This window comes from Dermacentor albipictus, chromosome 4 (assembly GCF_038994185.2).
Source record: "Dermacentor albipictus isolate Rhodes 1998 colony chromosome 4, USDA_Dalb.pri_finalv2, whole genome shotgun sequence".
Classification (NCBI taxonomy): domain Eukaryota; kingdom Metazoa; phylum Arthropoda; class Arachnida; order Ixodida; family Ixodidae; genus Dermacentor; species Dermacentor albipictus.
The window spans coordinates 129,027,200-129,047,866 of record NC_091824.1 but is presented as its reverse complement, the minus strand read 5'-3'; positions in this window follow the sequence as shown (position 1 = coordinate 129,047,866).

Genomic DNA, 20,667 nt, shown 5'->3' with positions numbered 1-20,667 from the left:
TAAGGAGGTTTTCATATGGCGAAACGGAAAACGACCTATCGATCGTCGCAAAACGACTCTATACGCTTTATACGCTCCAGTGAAAATGCGGACGCCTGCAGTTGTATGACGTACTTGCATAGCTGCACAGGTTGTTAGGCGCGTACGAGCTAGCGATCGCGCGCGAGCGCGAGCTCAAGAAAGCGACACATTCGTTCACTCGCGTCTCTTTTGCACGCTTAGTTGGTGTTCCGGAAGCCGTAAGATGGGTGTTTACCGGAACGGCTTTCACTGTTTTGTCTTACTGTCCCTTCTTTTCCTTCCGCGCTCTTTTGTGCTCGAAATATTGCGCAATCAACTTCTGTTGAGTGTGGACGAAGTGGAGTTGAAGTTGAAGTGGAGCATGCACCTGCCAGAAGAAAGGACGCGTATGTTCTTTGCAAGTACCGGCAGAGCTCTCTATAAAACAACGGCTAGCTCCTTCCTGCTTCAGTGCGCCTTGGGAACAGCGCAGAGTCTCGACGTCACTCTACTGCAACAACGCAGCAATGTGCGCTTTTCTTTTTCTTGATAAAACCGTCAGAAAGAACATTCAGATTCCCTACGATGGTCACCGGCGGACAGGTGTGCCAGCAGCCAACTTCCGAACAACTATTGGGGTGCGCTCGTAAAAGTGGTCGCTGTAAATGTCAGAAGAACCCGGAATCATAGCGCCTCCTGAAATTCGGGGAACTGCCGCACGTTAGTGAAATACGCGATTTTTTTTATCGTTCAGTGAAATGACAACCTTGCTAGTATATGAATTTCCTTTCCATTTCCTTTACATAATATCCATTGCATTCCATAAAATTAAATATCTCGATTTCCCACTTCACCTTGCAATGCTGACTAGCGCAATGTGGTTCTATTCTCAATATCAGATGCACAGCCACATGCGGTGCAGTTGGCTGCCAAATAAGAATAGAGATAACCAGCTCATGCATATGTATTCGAGAATAAACAAACATTATTGGGCCACCTTGCAGATAACAGACATGCACAAAACGCGAGCACCGCGCTATATCTACACTCGCTGAAACTACAAAGAAATCTCCCAACTAATACTATTCTGCGGTGCACTGTGTTTTCGCGTTTCGCTCTTTGAACGGAGAAGAAGCTAACCTGCAGGTTGTGTGGATATAGCAGAAACGAAACAACCGCAAAGCAATAAAGCCATAGTGTACTGATGGGAACAAGTAATCAAGCGCTGTGTCCTTCGTAACATACAGGAAGAGGCTCACTTTTGTTATGTCGCAAAATTTTTTTTCCCCAGAGGTCGCCTTGCGGGGGCGCAGCGGAAAAACGTGCCCGCTCTCCCGATACTTGGCTGCGCGCGGCATCGATCCCCGTCAGAGCAGCGAGGGCCGCCCGTCGAGAGACTCGCCACACAGCCGAGAGAATGCGCACGGTTTCACGACGGCGGCTTACAGTAGCGCGAGCATCGCACTTTGACAGTCTTCCTAGCTACGTTGCAGCTTCTTTACACACATCGGCTGCCGTCTGCGCAGTGTCACCGTTTCCTCTGTTTATTTTATTCTATTTTATTCTTTTTTTTATTGTGCACTGCGTCGCGTGTGCCGAATCGTCTTCGTGGTCACGCAAGGTGAGTCATTTTTTTTAAATTTTTTAACCCTGCTATCCTGAAGCAGGATTCCGGTGTTTGGGATTCCGGTATACGTGCTTGTCCAAAGCCAGCTTTTCGTGCCCGTTTACAGGGCTGTGACACGATGACACGGCCAAACACAAGCTCCGGTGCCGGGACGGACTGGACCCAGTGGAAGACGCTAAGCTCCTGTGTGGTTCTCTTTTGGATGTATGCAGTGGTGGCACACTGTCGGATACAGCAGAGGCCAGTCAACAAGGAACAGCCGTACGGTGGGTAATCACTGGAGATGAGCCATTCCCTGCGTTGTTCTTGGCCGCTTATTGCTATGTGTTATCGCGCTCTATTTGATATATAATATACATTCACGATTACTTTATTATTCTTGATAGTTGTGATCTTTCATTGCTGCCAAACTACGCAGAACACAGGTAAAAAAAGATGAACAAGTAGACCGTATGGAAATGTTCGCTGCTACGAGACGCGGAAGTTATTTCACCGTATGAGTAAGAAAGTTGATTACGTCCGTTAGAGGGTATAACGAAAGTCGGAAGTTCAGTGTTTGAAGAAAGGAATGCATCAACGGCAACAAGTTCCCTTGTCTTACTGTCTAAATTCTCTCATTTCTTAAAGAAATACAAAGGATCACCAGGACAGAAGAGATGGAGAAATGTTTGCCTTTATGTTTAAAGCATACGAATCACTCCTACAAATAACAGTTAATATGCAAATGTGGTATAAAGTTATTGCCGTGGTTTTATTCTAACATAATAAAAACATAGTATTGAAGGTTTCAAAATGCAGGACAGCAGATAAATACGCGAATAAGCCTCCGATACTTATTCGTTTTCTGGAAATCTAGAATAACGTTAAGCATCGTTTAAAGCTAGCACAATTCACATCCAAAACGCTGTTAGATGGAGATAATCTTGTGAAAGACAACAATAAAAGCATCTTTGTTTTTGTATCAGGAGGAACATATACTTTGAAACAATTCTCGTGGGCGGATTTCCAAAGTGGGTTGCTGTTCGTTTTTTTTTCGTGTGTTTTTATTCTACTGATACTGTATTATTTTTGATATAGCATTAAACCAACTATATCACAACGCCACAGCCAGAGGGTGCTTACCACAAAAGTGTACGCAAATCTTTCATGCTGCTCCGTATTATTGGATCGCCGAGGAAGTTTATGCGCTTATTTTTCACATGTGCATTAAACGTCTGGACACCCTCAAAACATAAATGTAATGGCAAAATGCTAACTTAAGGTAGCGAAAATTCCAGTAGTGGGTATCTCTGGGGACGGCATCGAGTTCTAGTCGTTAATAGTTCCTGGAAAAAAGGAATTCTTGAACACTTCAATACGTGCAAAATATGGGGTTAAAGTGTGAGTTAAAGTGTTTTGTGTTATAACATTCAAGGGCCTGTTGTCCATCCTAATCAACGCCGGGCAGGTTAAAATCACTAATGATTAAGATTTTGGATTTTAAGTATTGCGCCATATAAGCTTCTAGTTTTCTCAAGTAATCCGGAGCTACTTTCACTATACGCTTTGAGCTTGTCATAGAGCAATGTTACCTGTTTGCCCTCAGCTTTTTCAGCCTTAGCACTTGCCCGGAGAAGCTTTTGTTTGTTTAGCGTAGCTTGCAAATAATCATCCTGACTACATGTAGAAGATCCTTTCAGTTTTCTAACGTTATTGAATATTTCCTTTTTTTATTGACATCTTGCAGATGAACAATTAAAGGTCGTTTACCACGCTGCCTACCGAGTCTACGAGTGCATCCGGTTGACGCACTGCTCACGCTCAGTGTATGTTAAAAATACCAGATACAACTTTTTTCCTTCTGATCGGCTTCTGTTTCATCAGGACTTTCAGACAATTCGCGCGTATGGGTTGGACCCTCTATTCCTATCTTCTGGGTCCATGAGTTTCATTGGTTGAAGTTCCACATGTTCCAATGTCTTAAGGGTGGTCTGAACCTGCTCATCTTGACTAGCAGGCGATGAAGTTAACGTACTCCTTATTTCCATCGTATTCCGAAGGTCAACAATCAGTTTCGCATTGTAAGTTACCAAGCATTTAATTTCCGCTAATTCTTTAGGAATGGCCCTTTGGCCTTCTAGGTATTCCTCGAACATCTCTCTTTTCGTAGGGCCTTAATTCTCTTCTGCGTCACCCCAACTTAACAGTTTACACACAAGAATACAGTCGTACATGATACCAAGGCATTGTTGAGGGCATGGCAGAACCACAATTAAAAAAATATGATGCTTTACATGCCAAAACCACTATCTGATTATGAGGCAGGCCGTAGTGGGGCACTCGGGAAATTCCGACCACCTGCGGTTCTTCAACGTGCACCTAAATCTAAGTACACGGGTGTTTTCGCTCTTCGGCCCAAACGGAAAGCGGCCGCTGTGGCCAGGATTCGATGCCATGACCTCGTGCTTAGCAGCCCGACACCATAGCCACTAAGCAACAGTGGCGGGTAACCACAATAGCACGAACATCACTACGGGATGACAACTTGCACTAGCACAAATCATGTTTGCCTATACCGATATTTTCATTCACTTTGTATGCGGCCTAATGTCTAGAGACTGGCAGGCTAGAAATTACATTTTCGTGTCAAAAGATGAAGTATACGTATTAAAAGGTAAATTCAGGTGTTCTTGCGTGCCGAAAAAAAATCATGCTTTGATTATGAGGCACGTCGTAGTGGGGGACTCCTGGTTTTTGACCACCTGATGTTATTTGACATGCACCTTATGCAAGGCCCATGAGCGTTGTAGCATTAGAAAATTGTGTTTTACGTGCCAAAATCACGATCTGATTATGGACATGGCGTAGTAGGGTACTCCGGAATAATTTGGACTACCTGGGTTTTTATTAATGTGCACCTAAATCGTAGTGTTGTTCATATAGGAGGTTATCCTATATCCTATATAGCCGTTATCCCTCAAGAGAAAAGTGTATAATAGCTGTGTCTTACCAGTACTCACCTACGGGGCAGAAACCTGGAGGCTTACGAAAAGGGTTCTACTTAAATTGAGGACGACGCAACGAGCTATGGAAAGAAGGATGATAGGGGTAACGTTAAGGGATAAGAAAAGAGCAGATTGGGTGAGGGAACAAACGCGAGTTAATGACATCTTAGTTGAAATCAAGAAAAAGAAATGGGCATGGGCAGGACATGTAATGAGGAGGAAAGATAACCGATGGTCATTAAGGGTTACGGACTGGATTCCAAGGGAAGGGAAGCGTAGCAGGGGGCGGCAGAAAGTTAGGTGGGCGGATGAGATTAAGAAGTTTGCAGGGACGGCATGGCCACAATTAGTACATGACCGGGGTTGTTGGAGAAATATGGGAGAGGCCTTTGCCCTGCAGTGGGCGTAACCAGGCTGATGATGATGATGATGATGATGATGATGATGATGATGAAATCGAAGTACACGGGTATTTTCGCTTTTCGTCTCCACCGAAATTCGGCCGCCTTCGCCGTCATACGATCCCGCGCCCTCAGGCTTAGTAGAGCAACGCCGTATCCATACGCCATGCGGCGCGTGAAGTATACGCACGTGAAAGAGATACTAACTGTTATTTTTGAAGCTTGCACAAATAATAAGCTTCAGTTTCGGATTACAGCACTGCAAAACAGGTCATTTTGGTCACTGGTGCTTCGTGTAACTCACTTGAGTGATGTGCTCGTTCGTGTTCCTAGTAGTGCAATAATTATATGTTGAGTAGTTGAGAATTAGACAAAGTGGTTAACCTCCAGGAAGGTCACCGTTTTTTTTTCTGTTATTAGCAGGCAAGCCTCATCCATGGTCACCTGGTGGCGTGACAAAGTGCTCGTAGACTCTGACTTCAGCATCGTGGGGGATGGCAGCATGGTTCGCAATTGGCTCGAGGTCGACCAGCTCAAGCGCTCAGACTTCTTCGGCGTGCTCACCTGCCAGGCAGCGAACAACGTCACTGTCACCGTCGCACGATCCATACATAACCTTGGACATGAAGCGTGAGTTTTGGTTTGATTGCGACATTGATTGTACGGTTCACAAATGGGCCTTTGCATCATGTTTTCTCTTGTTAGGTTAATCAGTCACCAAAACAATGCCAGTTAGACGAAAATTGTCCCAATCCTGCGTGGCAGACACATCAGTCAGAGCGTAAGCAGGAGATGCGGCTTCGTAGGAGAGCGTCGTAAACTGCTCTCGAAGTGGCAAAGCACACAGGCATCGTTTTCTACTGCGCGAAATGAGGGTCTTCGTGGCGAAGCCATCGCGCCTGATTTTCGGCAGCACACACTTGAGTTTTTTGGCGCCGAAGCTCTTGGGCCGTATTTTCGACAGCACGCGCTACAGGGTCTTCGCATTGAAGTCTGTTTGCGTCGTTTTCACGGAGACGAAATGAACTCTACGCTCGGCATCGACCACGAGCTGCGACTTGTGCTGGTCTCTGCACAGCGTTATGAGTCTGGCGTTGCCTGATTGCAGCCAGGCGTGTAGCTCTATGATTCGCTTCTCCAGCAGTTATTCACACCTTGCGAGATGGCGCCATAACGTTTATGCCAAAAACTAAATGCAGGAATCGAGACTATGCTTTGCACATGTCACCTCCCTTGACACGTGGCGCAGTACGATGCAAACAATACATATCTTGACACCTTGTGGAATACAACGTAACTGCAATGTAAATGTTATATGTAGCGACGCTACGTGGCGCTCACCTCCCATCACCTCACTCCTAGCGCGCTAGGATACCTTTATAGGGCATGTTTCCGAAGCAACTAGCAAGCATTGGCTTGGCGCTATGGTTGAGTATCTCAATCCTGGGTAGAGGGCCTTTGTTCGATCACGGAGAGAACTGCTTTTTTTTTTTCAGTCCTGGCAATAGTTTTGATGGACACCAGCGACGGCGGCGGCCGATAATATCGCCAACTGAAACGGCTGTTGAAATGAGCCCATAAAGCTTACACTGTAAAAGAAATTTTCACATTTGTTTACTCACCAAACTGGATAACGGGAGTTATAATTATTTATATACAACTACGCCTTCTTTGGTGGGCGTACATGAGTGATCCCATATACGTAGAGAGAGCTAGAGAGAGAGAGAGAGAGAGAGAGAGAGAGAAATGAAACGGAGATACGACCGATTAAAGTTAAAGAAACAATTGCGGCACCGTGGAAATTTCGTTGAAGTGGTGCAATCAGAGAAACTGTACAGGCAGCTCGACGTACTTGAGGAGAGCAAATCAAACGCACCACCTTGCACAAGCTCATGTTGAAGCCAATGGATTGCTATGTGCGACAGTAAAAAAATAATTTTGTTCTGCTTGCACAAAAATTGCATATCTGACTCTGGTAGTACATGTACTCCCTACATTACAGATAACTTAGTCTGCTTCAATGACAAGTAAAATGGTCGTTTAGGTGCAGTTAGCCTTTGTGTTAATGCATGTAGTCGGGAAAGTGCCAAGGATTCGGAATAACACTCTTCCGGCCATTTTTCTGGAAAATGAAGATTAGCACTTTTGGGGCTAAACGTTTATTCGATATATTCTGATAGAGGCGTAGCTAACTTAGTACTGTGTAGAAATGTGTGTTGTGGATAATATGCATAAGAAGGAAAGCCAGTTCAAGAAGTATTTGTGAACTACGTGACCGATGCAATGCTTCCCTTGACACGTGGCACAATACGAGCAGATACGTGAGCAGACATTCCGTACCACAAAGAAGTAGGGCTGTATGGGTCGGTAATGCAAGTATAACAGGAACAGTCGACATAAACAGAATTAGTGTTGTGTACCGTGAGCTGGCATTTGTTCAGTAAATCGGTGTGGTTTTATATTTACACGGAAGAGTTTCAATCGGGCTCACAACATATACTGCATGTTTCGCTATTTCACTACATCCATCAGCAAGCTGAGATCTTTGAAGAAGGCGCATCCAGCAGTAGGCTCTTCGCGGCTGCAATATCAACGCTCTTAAAGTGATAATAACAAAGGCGGAGCTACCTCTACAATCAATTTACACTATCATGTACAGCAAAAAGAATCCACACCGAATTTGGCAAATGAATGGTCAACTTCACTTTTTTTCGGTAATACTAGACGCCTTCCCACCCATTAGGAATGATCATTATTGCGATTATGTCACGTGAGGTAACACTAACAACCATGTGCCGTATACGAGATTGATTGGTTTACGAGATACCGCCTTCAGGGTGGGTTTATTGGCTATGCCAGTGGCTGTGATGCAAGAAATGCCACACTTCCCTCCACCGGTATTTTAAATTCGCAGTATTATTATGTGCATAACGAGGTATCGTTTGGGGCGTTCTGGCATCGCAATAGGAATGACATCTGCAAACGTAGCCAATCGACAATAATGCCAAAGAGATAACGCAATTGTGGGCATCTCTACGTAAATCTATTGTTCAACTTCTTTAGGTGATAAAACAGTTACTGCGGTCACACAATGTCTTTTGTTTCTTCAAATTTAAATTTTGTTTTAAATTTGATCTCTTTTTTTGCATACATGTGATTCAATGTCGTTCAATGTGATTTAATAAATTCTATCACAGGGGGAACAAGACATATGTCTAACGGCCAGACAGATAATTCAGTCTGGTAGACGTCACGTTAACCTTTGCAATTCGTTTTATGCCGCTAACACAGACGCTGCACTGATGGTCACCCATGTCAGACCAGGCCTTTTAATCTTTCTTATGTGAAATAATTATATGTCAGAAAATCAGCAAACCGGACTTGCTTAAAAAAACATCTGTTGAACTCCAACAAGTACTGTTGAAATTATTTTAGTATTACTTGCATAATATACAGATTTTGGCCCATACAGATTACTAGTCTCAGTTTAACTAGTCGATACACTACGGTTTGAAGTACAGTATTATAAATACACATTGCGTCGCATGGCACGAGAAGGATCATTATGTCGTCCATAAGTACGGCACACTCATAGTGGCACGGCCCACTATGAGTACGGCCCACTCATATAGAGTGCGTGCAAGATATAGAGAACCTAGGACTACTCCCATCAGCGTAATTAGCTTTATCACATTGTCTAAATGTACCTAATCCTATTTTGACCGAGTACCACCGCTTTGGTAGCTATGTGAGTAATTTGGCAATAAGGTCCCCGTGCTTTATAACAAGACTAAAACCTTTCCAACAATCAAAGACGCCAGATCCACTATTGAAAAGATTGCCCATTTCCATGAAGGCGTTCGCGTCCTCCTCTATTTTCCATCGCTCAAGTCATTCTCTAACTGAGTAATTAAAACTGTGACACAGCTTTTAGGTCTAACATTCCTGGTTCACGCAATGATCCCCCTGGACGTAGCCATCGAGCCACCACTTAACTTTCTGTCAGCAGGCCAATTGTTGCATCTGGTGTGCTCATCGAGTGGCTCACGTCAACCCGCCCTGGTCAGCTGGTGGAAGGGAGGTGAGCAGCTGCTGCGAACCAAATAGAACACGTCAAACTACGAAGGAACCAGCTCCAGCGTGCTACCTTTTACACCGCAACCGGCGGTGTAACGACAACGACAACGGAGCTGTGCTCTCTTGCCGGGGCGATAACAAGTTGATTCCGGGAAGCGCCATCGTGCATGGGACGAAGCTAGATATATTCTGTGAGTAACACTATTCAACCAGCAAGTTTCTTCTTAGGGCATTATCCCGCTCCTGCGCTGCGCTCCCCTTCTTCCTTTGCATATTCTATAGCCCATCCAGTTAGTGAATCACGCTTCCCTTTTTCTCGCATTATACGTCCCCGCTGACTGTGATGTTGTTCAACGTAGCTTTTAAAACTCGCCTCTCGCCTTCAGTAACCCCAAAGTTCCGTCAGGTAGGCTCTGGTACTTTCTTTGACATCCAAGAAGCTTTCCTTTATTCAAGTGACGTCGGCATTGCCGGAAACGCAAAAATTTGTCCCCTTCTAAGCACAATATCTTTAAAGAACTTGCGGAAAAAAATGATATTGTAGTAAAACCAGCTGACAAAAGCTGCAGTATCGTAATCTGGCCTATAGAAAAGTACTAGAATGAACCCTCCAAACAACTAAGAAACCACACCCATTACAGAAAACTCGACTCTAATCCAACTTCAGACTACAGAAATAGTGTGCAAAGCACAATAGCGGAGCTCCGGTCCAGGGAACTAATCGCGCAATCTGAATATCGCTTCATGATGCCCAAGAACAAAGAAGCAGGCCTCTTCTACTTTTTTTCCTAAACTGCATAAGTTTCCCGTAGAAGAAATATTTACAGCACTAATCTCAGGCCGGCAGATAGTGTCTGATAGCAACACACCTACCGAGTCTTTATCTAAACTCTTAAATTACCACCTGTTACACATCTCCACCACCCTCCCATCTTTTGTTCAAGGCATGCTGCACTTCCTTCGAATTATCGATGGCACCAACGCCAGCCAAATCGTATCCGACCGCGCTATTCTAGTCACTTTGGATGTTTCTGCCCTTTACACTAATGTGCCGATGAGTGCAAGAAAAAAAGCCACATCGAAATTCCTCACAGTCCATCCCCAAGCACATGCTCCTGAAGTTTACCTGTCACTCCTTAGGTTAGTTCTCGTGCTCAACTGTTTCGAATTTTATTCTATTCACTACCTGCAAACGTTCGGCACTAGCATGGGAACACCATTAGCTCCCATGTATGCGAACATTTTCATAGGACAGTTTGAAGCCGACCTGTTGAAATCCTACCCTTTAAAACCCCACACCCATCTGCGTTACATCGATGACATATTTATGATATGGGAACACGGCACAAGTGCGGCAAGCAACTTAATTAGTCATTTTATTCGCTTTAACCCAAGTATTAAATCTACGGCCCACTACTCTCCTAGTCAAATCAACTTCCTCTACGCGACTGTTTGCATAGAAAACAGATAACTGAGATCGACACTTTACCGGAAGCCTACGGATAGCAAGCAATATTTAGACTACAACAGTCATCAACCTCAATACTGAAAGCAAATAATTTTTTGTCGGACAAGCGAAACGAATAAGAAGAATCTGCGTCGAAGACAACGATTATATCCACCAGCTAAATTACCTTAAAACAACGCTAGCAGAAAGAAACTATCCACAAATTGCTCTCGACATTGCTTATAATGTCGTGTGCAATAGGAGAGACAGTCGCAATTAGCTAAGAAGCAGCCTACACCAGAATCTGACGGACTGCCAGCCTTTATAACAAAACATCGTAATGCACTCCCAAACTTAAACAACATCCTACGAAAATACAACCCAATCTTATCACGTAACGAGCGTCTGAGAAAAGCGTTCCCGGATGTACCAAGGGTTACCTATCGCTGCAATAGGAACTTTAAAGACATGGTAATGCACGCAAAATTCAGCCAACAACATTCCCTCGTAATGAAATCATGTTGTCGCCCCAGGTGTAAAACTTGCAGGTACCTTCAAAGTGACATTAACATTAAGAGCACCGCAAAGAGTTACACATACGAAGTCAAAATTTGCTTTACTTGTCCCAGTTGGATGTGATGTATATGCTTGAATGTTCCTTCTGTAAGAGACAATACATAGGTGAAACAGTACAATCAATGAAAGCAAGACTAAACGGACATCGCGCGGACACAGCTAAAAAGATTCCCAGAGCCGTCGCCGAGCATTTCAACCAACCAGGTCATAACATTGATGAGCTTAAGCTCTATACCTTACAGTCAAAATTTCCGTTCTGAAAGAGAAAGAAAATACAGAGAATCATACCTTATCCATAAGTTCAAGACATTGCAACCAATAGGCATACACGTTTCATAGGGAACTTTAAAATCTATTGGCGATGCCAAATTTCAAGCTGTAGGCAATCACCCTTAATTTGGTTGCTTAGTGGTTTGTTTTTGTTCTTTTTCCCCTTCCTTTATTCTTTTTTTCTTTTATTAAAATATTTATTTTGTTGCAGTAATCTTTATTTTAGGGTTTTTTTCACGAGCACCATTTCCTGCCACTTTTTTATTATCTCTTTCAAATACATGGTAGCCCACGACCACCCGCAAATCATGTAATAGAGGGGTGCTGTGCACACGGTCGTTGACACGCCGACTGACACGCGGCCATGTCACTGGCCTTTTGCACAGCAGTCCTTTATTCTCCTTTCTACACCCTCGCCGCTAACACACCTTCGGTCGTTGCCGCACTGGGCCACCTTACCCCCCTCCCCTTTAGGAGAACCCTACCTACATGCTGTGCCGAGGAAAGCATATGTCGCCTTGAAAAAGACAAGTCCACTTGTCGAAATGTTGGCTCTTGCTGTTACCTTGCTCTCATTTTGCTCGCCTATCTTTGCCTCTCTTTGTATTCACGTAGCATCTACGTGTTTCATATGTAAATAACGCTTCTGTATTTGTGCCTTCGTGCCATCTGCGTACATCGATACGTATTGCTTGATCCCCATGCATCTGCATCGTTTAGATCCCGCTGATGCCTCAAACAAAAACCAGGTCAGTCTACACAACTGCAACATTTTGCACGCCGCTCAAGAGGTGCCTTCCACATGCCAGAGGTGCTCAGGAGTCCAATGCAATACCATGTGACGAAGAGGTTACATACTGATACAATAATAATTATACACTCGCCAGAATAAGGAAGCACAATAAAGAAAACAACTGAAATGAAATGAAAGATGGCGCACTGACCGTGGGTAGGCATCTGGGAGATTGACCGTATAGACATGGCGCAATCTGTCAGATACCTTCCCACATTCATTGCGTCATCTTTATGCTATATAAGCAGAGACGGAGCACATTCGTTGTTATTTTGAGCAAGGGGCTTGCAGGTGCCTTGTAACGTCAATATTTGCTGTTTTCCTTATTTTTTGTATTTTCGAGAGTGTTTCCACTTGCATCGGTACACCGCAAGTGCATGCATGATTGTGCACAGCTGCTCATTCTCACACAATACAGAACCTCACAACCTATCAGCAGAGGAGGTACCACAAACAGGATGTCTGGATCGACTCATTAAGCCGTGTGCCTTGCCATCCATTAGGGTCGTGGGAAGCACGTCATTTCGAGTGATCTTCTCACTGTACATGTAAAAGGGGATTCTCACCGAATCGTGTGACTACACGGCTCTTGATAAATAACCGTCCGTTCAATCACCTTCGCGTAGAGATGCAGAAAAAGCCTGATAACGACAACGTCTCTCGGGAATTACCGCGGAATGTCATAACAGTGCAGTGACCCCTTCGCTTGCTTTCTAGACTTAGTACAGTCGGACTTTCTCGAGTGCACAGTGTGACACACGTGCATGCGATTTCTTCGCTTCCTTCATCCTGCACCTTAGCTCATTTTCCTGCAGGTGCAAAGCTACATTTACAGCGGGGCCTGCAAAGCTGTATTTATTACAATTCAATGCACTTATAACGTTGGGGTGTTTGAGTTTTTGTTCGTTACGTATTTTTCATATGAAACTAATGCAAGAATCATGTTAATTATGAAATGCAAAGGCGACTTTCCTCATTGTAGCTTCCTGTGTGCGTTAAACATTCTACAGAACAAAGGTACTCGAAACGCGCGCTTCCAGGTCGTAGTGTTCATTGAAAGATTTCCATTACACCGGAAGGAAATTTATTCTTACGACTGCTGAGTGCCTTTCTGTGAGAACTCGATTTCATCAACGTCCGGCGACACACACTTGTTAACAATGTATGAGATGCTCCCCTCAAAAATGGGCCTTTTCAGAAAGTCCAGCGCACTCATAGTGGTAGCCCGTCAAGTATTCAGGATGAAAGCGCACTGGCTATGCTGTCGCCTGCTGCCACCATGTATTCGCATAGATGTTGTGACGAACGAAAGCAACCTATGGCGTTTTCTTGCAGTTTAAGGTAAGGAATTTGTGCTCCGCAAGCTTCTAGAATTTTTCTCATATGCAAAAGTATTCATTCATCACTCTTCAAAGCTGGAAAAGTCAATAAGTCAGGCCTCTTTTAACGTTGTTCGTTAATGGGGGCAGCGCCGCCAATAGCTACAGATATACAAGGTGTGTGCTTTTTCTCTTATAAGCATTAAAGGATGTTGCGCTTACCTCAGTTGCTTTCTTGCTCAAATTTTGCCGAAGGATCTAATTTTATACTCCGGATCATTTGATGTGCCACTTGGCGTTCTTACTTGCTTATAGTTTGTCAAGAGAAAACTGCGAAGTTGTCTACCTCTGCACTTCACAGATGTACCCCAAGCAATTATTGGGAGCAAATTTCAAACGCAATTTTCTGCCTTACTGCAGACAGCAGAAGCGACATAGCGCGCACGTTTGAGACAGTACTTATTGCGAGGAGTACATTATGAGATAATGATAAAGCGCATCGCACAGGATCTCAGGTCTTGCCCGTGCGTTGGGGCTGCCAATGCGTTCTGGGGGGTGTTCGCATACAAGATCGTCAGTTCGCAATTCTCACTTTTCACAGCAATACATGATGCAGGCTTCACTGCATTACGCAGCGATCCCGTGGTCAAGCTTGTACCAACGCGTATACACCCGTGGCCGCGACGCCTCCTTTGTTAAGCTTGTCGAATATTGGCCTGTCGCCTTTATTCTTGTGCTTTATGTTTATAACAGTGAAATCATTGTGAAATGTTTGCCGAAGGTTCTGCTGTCTGCTCACTAGAAGCTCGCAATCGAATACCACGAAAGATAATATTTCTAAATAAAAGTCGCCGTTTGGCCCGAAGGGCGAAGCACCGATTACGATAGCAAATTCGTGCACAGCCATAGTAAGTAAGGCTAGTATTTTGTAATTTGTAAATACTTGCTCACTAAATAAGTTAACAAGCGTGGCGTAAGCGCTTTGGTGCGTTACTGTCTTCCCTACTTCGACCATTACTCTACAAATAAACTTCGGTTCTATAGAAATTTACTGGTGCGCGAGCCAACTATAGGCGTTAAGAAATTCTTGCCAACATGTTTATAAGATAAACGTTGGCAAGCTAACCAAGACTATTGGTGAGACCGTCCAGCAATATTGTTCTTTTGAGGATGTGTCTATCATAATTTCATATGATTAATTGTACTGAAATATTGTTTTGTGCATGTCTTTCTCACTTCTGTCAATACACATACTTATAGAGTAGAGAGTTTTAATGTTTTAGAAAATATTAACCCTCTTAAGAAGGTTTATCCTAGTTATAAAGTGTAACCAGTAGGCTACTACGGAGATCATGATGAAATTGCGCATCCATATACACTGTAAACGAAAATAAACCCACCTGGGAGTTTTTAACAGGTGATGTACCCTAAAACCTCCCCTCCTCAAGTATTTACTCCGATGTATGGGAGCAAAACAGCGCCATTCCCTCGTTTCACTCCGCTGACTGGCTGCGGGAGTATTAGGGCGACATGACGCGATTTTACTCCGCTTAAAAATCTTGTTCTCCCGTGAAACTCCGACAGGGAGTTTTAAAAACTCCCCTCCGCCGAAAGAGCTTGGTCACGTGGCGCTTCCCATGAGGCTGTGCGCCTCGCCAGCGACCGGGCGCATTCGGCGGAGTCGGCAGTGCTCATGGCTGACGGTTTGTTTACATTTGTGAAGTGTCGTTCCGTGACAGCGTTTCGTCAATTTGTTTCCCGTATTTCCTTCCAGAAAGTGTTATAGGCATGCCTGAAGCTCGCTGTTTCTCAGCTTCAAGTACGTTTGCTCTGATCACTTTGCTGACAACGATGAATGCAAGAGCAACGTTTTCAAGTGCGGAAAAAGGCTTAGGTATACCTCGAAGCTGCTCACTGGCTCGTGATGTCGGCCCAGGTTCTGACTGTGTTTTCGTGCTGCGTGACCCTGGCTTGTGTTCTTCACTACGTGAAATGCGACTTTTATGTCCTTTTGGGTACATGTTGACAACGTCTGGTGTAATGTTTGAAAGGACCGCGTAGCAATGGCAACAGCAGCCACTGTTCGAGCGACGACGTCCGTGCTAGTCGCACATGTATGGCGTACCCCAAGTTCGTTGCGGTGCTGTGTTGCCAGTGAGAAAGATCGGAGTTCAAGCAACTGTTTTTATGTATCTGCGAACGGATATTTTCACCTGAAGAAAAACGGTAGGACATAAGTATGCGTACTGTAAATAAAGCTTCTTATTGAGCGATGTGCATCGAATTGTTGTCGCGCATATAGGTTTCGGTCACGTCATTGCTTCCGATATTGCATTAACATTACGCTCTATCCGAGACACTGATTTAGACGCATGCCTGCTCGCTCCGAGTTTAAGCATTCACTCGACAGATCAGCTATGTAGCTCCTTTTCACAACCGAGAGATATTGCTTGGACGCGGAGCAAGTAGTGCGGTGTATAATATGTATGACTGCGCATTTTTCGGTGTTACGTCGGCTGCTGCGGGTCATGCTCACACGTAATAATTTGTTGCTACGCTACCACTATATCGCAAAAATTTAATTTTGCTTTGAAGCAGACGCACTTACATTTTTCTTGCTTACTGTAACTAACGCACTACTTTTTGGGCGCGAACGCCGGCAGTGTGCGAAGTCGCTCCAGCAATCAGAATGGCATGCTAATTGTGAAAATTTACGCCATTAACTTTTTTCTCTCACTATTCTGAATTAACACTTTGTGTTGATTAAGGTATTCTGTTAATATCAGAGAGGCACATCTCGTATGAACGAGCATGGGAGTCGTAATTCTGAAAGAAGCACAGCTGCTCCCTAGGCGGTTTAGAGGCACACAGTATCGTGGCTATATATACTGGCACCGTTGCTTCTTGGGTATCGCGTGTACGTGGGATGTCTTTCAAGTTTCTGCATTGGGCGTTTCTGAAATGTTTATGTATGTCATGATATATGTGCTTTCATTGACTTGTTTCGTCGAATTTGACGCGGTCTCGTGTGCATATTTCGAAATTTGACCAGCAGCCTCTGTATGTACAGATGTTCGCGCAAACTGACGCGATGCCTCTTTTTATACTCCCGTTGCACCTCAAAAAAACTCCGTCCATTCCAAAGCAAAAAAGAAAGAAAACATAGAAAAAATACCTCCCATAATTCCACGCGAAAATTCCGCACGCACGGAGTAAAAATTCTACTCCGATCATACGGAGCATAATAAACTCCGAACCGGGGGGTCGCTAGAGGACAAGCGTTATACTCCCACGTCGGAGTTATTTCCGTTTACAGTGTATGCTTATTGAATATATTTGTTTTAGACATCAAAAACATTGTGGCGAAAAACAATATTCTTTTTGACGCATTTAATAAATGTCATAATAGTTCATGCAGCTTCTTAATGACAATTATTTGTTCTTTGTTCCACAGACGCACCTGCCTGCAAACCGGGGCAGAAGCGCTTGTATGGTGCGTCGCAATATGACTCCGTGTCAGTACGCCACGAAGTTGAAGTGGACCCCACAGACGTGACGTTCCACTGGTGTATCACAGTTGTGTGAGCGACAAGCGCCTACCACTGACCAGTTTCAATCAGGAGCAGAAGCGCAGCGTGGCCTCGCAATTAGCATTGAACGAGGATGAGTTCGGCTTCCTGCTCTGCTGAGGCGCTAACGAGATCGGCAGACAATGGAAGCCCTGCGCTCTCGCCGTTGTTAAAGCTGGTGAGTGCAATAACAAAGAATGCGTTAGGTGCTATCATCCTATGAATTGCTACTAACTAAAACTACGAAAAAAAAAGAACATCGAATACACTCTATCAAGACGCACCAGTGCGGTCTGGGAAACGTCTTGTGCGTGTTGCTGAGGGTGTATGGGCACTAGGTTACAGAAGTGACATAAACAAATACACAAGTGACATTTATTCATGCATTACAAAGCTTATACAGCGCACACGCTTAACTTGTGTGACAAGTAGTGAGGTCGAGCGACCCACCGAACGAGTGAATGAGTGGTGACATTTTCGTGGAGCGTTTCCTCACCTTCCGTCCTCCCCGTCCAACCTACCGTCATACCACCGACCTAGCTTGAAAACGGCCGAAAGAGCCAAAGAAATTCATTCGGTCTAAAAAAAGTGATTAGCTAAATGGATTACTGCTCGCAGCTGCACCGGTCCTATAGTTTTTCAGACATGTTGTGGCTTTATTATACAGTCCCCGACAAAGGCCCTATCATGATTATCATCGGTGTCTGTGAAGAAACTGCACAATACCTTGCTTTAGTTTTAGTGTTTCTTAAGATACCTCGGCCTCATTTGTGAATGTAAGTTTCAAACCCACTCGTGTTTGCAAAAGGTACAATTACATTTACTTATACACTGTTCTTTCATGATCAGTCAATGCATTGTGGAAAAGATAAAGGGAGAAGCATTGGCAATATACCTTTGTGAAAACTGAATTGTTGTTGGAGCAATGGGCGTTAAGGAATACAAGCAGTGTTTCCTAAACACGACCATGTCAGACCTTTGAAATGTCGATTCATTTTTCTGCGTGAGTTGCTTGACCACTGTATTCCTTCTCTACCTTCTAATTGGTCTGTATTCTTTCTTTGTTTTTGTCAATTTAACAACTTCATTTGCTTCGGTATTTTAGGCTGTCAGTTTACGACCTACATACTGTGGTTACTTTACTGAAAATACTGAAATTAGGAGGGTACAAATAGCAGCCCATGGCAACAACTATATATAGCAGGGTATGAAGATATATGGGAATCCTAGAGCGTACTTTTCCAGAATGTTACGTTATCTATCAGAGATAAACAAGGAAGGCAATAGGCTTAAATGAGGTGTTAGGCTCAAAAGACAGTAGAAACAAACGAAACTGCAGCGAAGACTAGCAAAATAGGGCTAGGGAGGGATAGGAAGCAGTAATGTGACCTTCCTGCCGGGGATAATGTGGCTTAGTGAATGAATATATTCAAAAATTTATATTCACGGAAAGAAAGTTTTAAAGAACAAGCGTGGTATCGTGTGCAGACACCCTGTTTTAATATGGATGCTCGTATCATCATCATTAACCAACATTGTAACCACATTATATTCACTGCGAGGTAGGTGGCTAACGAAATCCGCCAGCCTTTTTTACTATGGTTAGGTTTATTTAGGCTCTGAAACGCTGTTCATACGAAATAACACTTTTTTGTAAACTAAGGCTGAGGGCTTAAACAAAGATATTTCCCTATGGCAGGTCCTCCGGAACCCGTGAGCAACTGCAACCAAGTGAATAACACGTGTGACTCGGTGTCATTAGAGTGCTCGCAAGGCCTCTGGTATGGTGGCGTGTAGCCCGTCACTTTCGTGGCCGAGCTGCCAGACCCGAAGACCGATAGCCTATTGTCCAGTGCCTCTTCCACGTCACATCCGGCATTCTCCTTCAGTGGTCTTGAGGAGGGCGCCAGCTTCCGTATTTTACTTTACTCCACCAACCCCAAGGGTCAGCTTGCACGTGTGGACTTCTTTGTCAGCACTCTTCGGCCTGCCAAAACACTGACTCGTAGGTATAATACCGTCACAGACGAGTCTCCAGACGTATTTCAGTGGAGAGTAAAATCAGGGTCCATGTGCGGTGTCGGTACTAACATGCTTGTTAGGTAGGGCATACAATGCACAGTACCTGGGTTCTATAGACTGCCCTTTCAATTCTCTCATTGGGCTCTCTCATTGAGCTGAAAATTGTGAAAGATAATGATAACATGGGCTTAATTCTGGCACTGAGTGAGAGCCTTCAGAGAAATAAAGTCTGACTGTCAGCTCAGTCTGACTGTCAGAAGGCAACATCTAGCCTTACCTTCTTGAAGTCAGCGCTGTATGCGTGTTTTTGCTAATCGCTTGTCCCATCTTTGACGCTGTTACCAGCAAAAGGTCTTAGAAGCTAACGAAACACTTAAAAACAGCAGAGGGCGAATAGCCATTTTTTCGATTATGAATATATGCCGAATAGTAAGTACCGAATATTGAATAGCATGTGGAATAGTTCAACGCAGACGCAGATATACATTTGCCGCAAGCATATTCATTTCTCTGCCGTTACCTTCCACGCCCTTACTGACCAGAACAAAAGACTGGTTTCAAGGGAAAAACAATCAGCTTTAACACAAAATCATTCCTTCCCAATAAAAGCTGCACCAATGGCCTCTCAGCCTCTTTTAACTCTGGTTGCGAACGAGCTTCCGAAGAATGAATAGCGGCTGTATGGAATCGAGCTTTTTAAAACGGTAAATAAATGGTTGCAGAAGAAACGATCAGACGTTGTCGGAGAAAAAGCTGCTGAACGATTTGTGGGCCTTGAGTAATTGTAAGAGAGCTGGTTGCACTAAATACATCACTGGTTGTTGCGTAAAAAATAGCAATAACACATGAGTAGACTACCAAAAATACTAAATGACAGAATACAAGCAACACTCAGAGGTAGCCACATAAGTTCGCGCCGAGAAACCGAAAAACCAAGCTTGAATTATCAATCTTGTTTCTGCATTGGTTCAAACATCTTTGTCGTTTTATGTCTGATCATTTGCGATACTTTGTTAAGCAGGCGGAGAACAGTATAAGGACTTCAACAGTCGGTTGTTGCGAAATATTTGGTTAGTTTGGGTATGCAGAAATACGTAATAGTTCTTTTTTCGAACATGAATCCGAAAACAAATAGAATGGCTGACCACACCGGCCCAACATAAGTGGATGCCCAGCGAAGCTGTTGAAAAACACCACCACAACTGCTGAGGGAGGCACGCGATCCTTTTATGCTCAATTACTCCTCCGTCGCGTTATTCAGCCACACGAGAACGTGGATGTGGGGAATTACTCTGTGCTAGAATTCCACAGCAATACGAGCAGCGCCCGCCCGCCACCGCTGGTCGTGTTTCCGTTTCTTTTCCCTTCGACGATAGCACAAGCAGCCGTCTCCCGCGGCAGCTTGTGCAACAGTAACCTTTACCGGGAAATGTGTGCGGGGAGCGCTACGTGCTTCGAATTGTTAGCAGGAGAGCCTTATCGTGAATTACGTAGTTTGGAGGCTTGTTTTGGGCTTGTTCCTTACTGAAACGAATGTTTTGCTGTCTGTTGTTCGCGTGATAACAAAGAACATACGCAGTTT